General features: G+C 47.2%; 1 protein-coding gene across 2 annotated transcripts in view; it reads left to right on the top strand.

Annotated features, from left to right (window-relative positions):
• Window positions 1-2640: 2640 nt before the first annotated feature.
• Slc38a7 (solute carrier family 38 member 7) overlaps window positions 2641-5586 on the top strand; it is a 16214-nt gene continuing 13268 nt past the window's right edge. Inside the window, exon 1 of one of the 2 annotated variants that reach the window (XM_021220358.2) lies at window positions 2641-2668. The gene's annotated coding sequence lies outside the window, so the exon portion shown is untranslated. Of the gene's footprint in view, window positions 2669-2991; window positions 3344-5586 lie in introns of those variants that run through there. The other variant, XM_029532707.1, reaches the window with a different exon arrangement.

Genomic DNA, 5586 nt, shown 5'->3' with positions numbered 1-5586 from the left:
ACTTCTTGTCACCAAATAAAGTTTCCAGTACTGGGATTGAGTTACATACAACTGAGTTGTTGGCCAAATGGGTCCCGTAGGAACTCCCCCCATCTCCAGACAACCCAGGCTGTTGTTAAGACTAGCTGTTGTTCTCCACAAACTGATAGCAAAGTCCCATTGCTGGACACAACATCGTACAACTCATTGACCATGGAGAAGTCAAGCTGGTGCCTACATAGAGCCCTCACCCTTATGTGTTAGTATCTTTGGTACAGGAAATTACTCTGAGCGCTACCAAAGAAGAAATGTAAACACTGACCCAACCCTGAATCTTTTGGTCTGCAATGGTGTACTACCTGCAAGAAATGCTAGGCCAGTGGTGGCCTGAAGCTTGTGGAATTAGCCAATCAATATCTTATTTGACTGCGGGCCCACCCCATGAGATGGAACCCATACCTGACACTGCTTGGGTGACCAAGAACCTGAGACTAAATATCCCAGGAACCTCTGACATTCTCTATGCTCATAGATCAGTGCCTTGCTCAGCCATTATCAGAGAAGCTTCCTCCTACAGCAGATGGAAACAAATACTGAGACCCAACACCAGATATTATGCAGAGTGGGAGACCTTGGAACACTCAGCCCTGTGTGGGATGTCTCCATCAAATCCCCCCCATTAAGTCTTAGGGAACCCTAAGGAAGAGATGGAAAGGGTGTAACAGGTTGGAGGACACCAAGAAAACAAGGCCTGTTACATCAACATGTTCAAAGCTCATATGAATTCACAGAGACTGGTGCACGCACTGGGCCTGTGCCACGTCTTTTGCATACATACATATTATGTGGCTTCTAGTTTAATGTTTTCATGGGATTCCTGAGTGTGTAAATGAGTGGGTCTCTGATTCTTTTTTTTTTTTTTTTCAAGACAGGGTTTCTCTGTATAGCCCTGGCTGTCCTGGAACTCACTTTGTAGACCAGGCTGGCCTCGAACTCAGAAATCTGCCTCCCAAGTGCTGGGATTAAAGGCGTGTGCCACCACCGCCTAGTGGGTCTCTGATTCTTGTGCCTTTTCTTGGATTCTTTTCTTTCTGTTTGTTTTATCTAATTCATATTTGTTAGGTTTTGTGTTATCTAATTAGGTTTTATTTTATTATTTAATAAAAGACAAAACCCTATGGTGATGGAAATGCTTGATCTCTTTTATGTAATATGGATATATAAGCCTTACTCCTGTGTAAGCATTTTTGTTTGTGAGTGAGTGTGTGTGTGTGTGTGTGTGAGAGAGAGAGAGAGAGAGAGAGAGAGAGAGAGAGAGAGAGATATGCACATGTTCAAGGTTGGTCTTCCATAGGGGCCAGGTTCAATTCCCAGTAACAACATGGCAGCTGACAATTGTCTTTAACTCCAGTTTCAAGGGATCTGATGCATCATCAGGGCATGTGCTGCACACAGACAGAAAGAGACACACACACACACACACACACACACACATATTAAAATAAGTAAATTTAATAATAATAATGAATATCATCAACAGATTGTGTCAATGTCAATATTCTGGTTGTATGATGTTTTACTAAAGTTCTGTGAATTCGTGCATTGAGGCAAACTGGCACACAGATCTCTTTATATTATTTCTTATATCTGCACTTGGCTCTGCTAATCTCAGTAACATCGCCTCCTTTTTCATCTTGGGCTGGGGGTTGGGGAGTTGCATTGCTCCCTGAGACAGGATTTTATTGTGGAACCCAGGCTAGCTTCAAATTCACAGCTCTCCTGCCTCAGCCTGTTGCATGCTGGTTTTACAGGCATGCGTAGCATACCCAACTTAGCATTTTCTGTATTTTTCAAATGAGAGTTAGACCCATTGAGAGGCTCAGCATGTAAAGGCACTTGTTACCAATCCTGAAGACCTGAACTCAATCCCCAGAAGCCACAGGGTGAAAGGAGAGAGCAACTCGTGAAAGTTGTCCTGTGGACTCCACGTGCATACTGTGAATGCACAGACACGCGTAAGTAAATATAAAAGAAAAAATAATAATTAAACTAGACTGTGAATATAATTGAAAGATATCGCTCTTGCCTGGGGCCCAGATTCAAGCTTTAGAATCACAAATAACGAAGCAGAAAAGGACTTCATTTATAAACGGCATACTGCCAAGCCCAGAAGCCAAAGCTCTAGGCATTCAAACCTTCATTCAATAAGTTGAGAGCCTGAACCGTCTCAAACAGTTCCGAAATCTAGCCTTGAGGTTGTAGCCAGGGATTAATGAATGCTCAAACTGGCTCTCCCTCTTGTTCAATGGTCCCTCACACTCCTCAGTCAAAGAAACTCCGGTCACTTGCTGCGGCAATGAATGCAGAAACAAACCATAATGAGGCCAAATAGCTTTGGCCCGTGGCTCCTGAGGACAAAGATGCCAAACCTCTTAACGCTCTTTCCAGGAGGAAGGAACAGTGTTTGATTTGGCCAAGAGACCAAGTCTAAAAATAACTGGATAAACGGATTGGCAGAGAGCTATGCTGGCTCAGAACTGTTGTTGGGTTGAGAAGCTGGTGTGGTCCGAGGGTGACACTGGCTTAAAAACTACAATTCCCAGAGTTCCCTGCGGCCTGTGCTAGCTGGACGGTCATGTGATTCAAGCTCACGTGTTTCTAGAGTCGGCTCCGGAACGACTCCTACAAGGTACGTGAAAGGAGGTACCGGAGGTTGCAAGGTGGGGTTGTAGGTTCTTGGGCCTTCAGAGTTCCCCATCACTGCGGAGAGCAGATCCCTGCAGGGCTCCACAGCCGTCTTTGCCTGTTGCTTTCTGCTGCACCGGTCCAGCCACGCCTTAGTCTGGCGGCTCTCCACTCAGTCGTAGGCCAGGATCGAATTAGCTCTGGAGTTACACACGCAACCCACCCATTTTACGCCAGCCTCGGGGCGCACCCCAACCCACCCTGGTCAGGTGCTCGCTGTCCCACCTCCTAATGCAATCCAAACCTCGTGTTTCAGTACTGGTCCCAGGCTGGTCTGGGGAGCATGTGAGATCTGTTCCATCTCCGACCTAATAAATAATGTGCATCGTGCTTATAGCTCTGGCCCCCGCCAACTGCTCACTGTGACTTTAATGTAATCTCTTTCCTTCGTGGGCCTTTTCCCTATCTGAACTGGCACTCCACTCCTTGCTGTAGATTATTCAGAACTACTCCGTAATCTCTCACCCCCTGCCCTGGTAGCCAGCTGCAAAAGGTCAAACTCTTCTCTCTTCTGGCTTTAGATAAAGCCTTGAGAAGAACTTGAGGCCAAAAAGGGAGGTGAGGGGACTCTGACCCCATACCTTTAGGTAGAGGAAACAGCCCTCTTCTAGATTAGCAGGTAAGCCGGGCTGAATAATTGGGGTAGGGGTAAAAGCTCTTAGACCAGTGAGAGTGGTCCAAGGGATGGGGTTACTCATCCTGAGCTTTTGTGTGGTTGCAGGAGAGGCTGGGCAAATGGCAGAGGACTGGGTAAGGGTGCCAAAGGGAAACCTGCTTCCTAGAGAGACTTAGGGTCATGGGGCTTTGACGTCTGTTTTTTCTGCGGTGTGAGCAATGTGGAATGGATGGCCTTAGACCTCTCTGGAGTTATGCCTGGACCCGGGGAGTCCCCAGACTGCCTTCACTACTCACCACTGAGATTTTGCTGAGTTGCTGCCTGGGAAGGGAGATTGTGTCATAAGAGGAAGAAATCTGTGGCCAGACTGGTGTTTCTGATTCGGGCCCCAGGAGAGGGCCCCAGCACTGGGACTGTGTCCCTTAATTGCTGGATGGCAGATGTCCCAGAGCACCTGCACTTTTTCTCTTCCTTCCAGGGTTGATGTTCCCAGCTTTGTCCATCATTAGAAGGCACATCTGGAAAGCATCCTCGGGGGCCTGGTTACTGTTCTAGACCTCCTCCTTTGCGGTGGGCTGACCTTATCAAGAGGGTTGGACAGTGGTTGTGGCTGAATCACACTGCCTTTGTGGAGAGGAAATGGGATTTAAAAAGAAAAAAAATTATTTATTTTATGTATATGAATACATGTCGCTCTCTTCAGACACAGCAGAAGAGGGCATTGGTTCTCATTACAGATGGTTGTGAGCCACCATTGTTTGGTGGGAATTGAACTCAGGACCTCTGGAAGAGCAGTCAGTGCTCTTAACCGCTGAGCCGTCTCTCCAGCCCAGGATTTTTTTTTTTTTTAAACTACAGAAAATGAGAATGTGAATGAACGAACAGTCCATAGTTCCTATATGGAGGTCAGAGAGCAACCTGCCCATTCTTTCTGTCCACTGTATGGGTCCCAGGGATAGAACTCAAGTCATCAGTCTTGATTGCCAGCACTTTTACCCATTCAGCCATCTTAGCCCCAGAGTGGAGGTTGTTAGAGACCGTCTCCCAAGCCTCATTTATGGTAAGCACAGGCTGTACCAGGCCCACCCTGGTAATGCTTACTAATATCAGCAGACTCTTCACGAGAACTTAACACCATGAAAAGGCTTAGAGGGGGGCTAAAGTGACTCACCCAAGGTCACGCAGGTAGGAAGTGGACAGGCTAACTGCTTTTGGTCCTCTGAGTCTAAGATGAGAGCATAGCCCCTCCCAATTCAGGTGTGTGTGTGTGTGTGTGTGTGTGTGTGTGTGTGTGTGTGTGTGTGTGTATTTGGTTTGTTTTCTGAGACAGGATTATACTATATAGCCCAGGACTAGCTATGTGGTCCAAGCTGACCTCGAACTCACACCAGTCCTCCTGCCTCAGCCTCCCAAGTACTGAGATTACAGGCATGAGCCTTCTTAGGGCTGCTCTTGGTGTGATCTTAGGTATGGCTCTTTAAGAAACGTATTCCTCTTGGAGGTTCAGACTCTGCACTGCAGTGAGAACACCGAAAGGAAAGTTAGGTTGTGTGTACCCCAAGAGTGAAAACAAGTCAGATGAGAAGCCCTCTCCCTAAGTCCAGCCGGCCTGGGAAGGAGGCAGAGGCAAACAGATGAATGTTCTAGGCTGTATAAGAATGTTCTAGAAAGGCTGTTATTTGTGGTCTCTGTTCACTTATACATTCATTCAGTGTGTATGTCTGTCAGTCAGTCAGTGTGTGTCTGTGTGTGAATCTGTGTGTGGGTCACAGGAAACTTGTGGGAATTGTTTCTCTCCTTCCACCATGTGGGTGCCAGGAGTCAAACTTGGTCATCAGGCTTGGTAACAAGCACCTTTACATGCTAAGCCATCTCAGCCAGCCTGGTTTTGAACCCCAGCCACCAGTGACTTCTGCATGTCTGAGGATGGCTGGCGTGCACAGGGCCTGGGCATCTGTAGATTTGCTTATAGCAGCAGCCCTGTCTACTCAGTTGTGGCTCATAGTAACAAATGCCTGGCAAAGCAAGCCTAGAACCAGCACAGGGCTAGCACCCAAACAAATGACGGCAGGAAATGGGACCGAGTAGTGCCAAGCCCCGTAATGCCTCCAGAAAGGACTCCAGTGAGTGGCCGAGGAAATGGGGACAAGCTGGGACTTGGGGCTGGGAATATTCCAAACACAATTAAGAATTCATTTCCTGGGACTGGTGAGATAGCTCAGCAGTTAAGAGCATTGACTGCTCTT

This window comes from Mus pahari, chromosome 20, assembly GCF_900095145.1.
Source record: "Mus pahari chromosome 20, PAHARI_EIJ_v1.1, whole genome shotgun sequence".
Classification (NCBI taxonomy): domain Eukaryota; kingdom Metazoa; phylum Chordata; class Mammalia; order Rodentia; family Muridae; genus Mus; species Mus pahari.
This window is presented reverse-complemented; position numbering and strand designations above follow the sequence as displayed.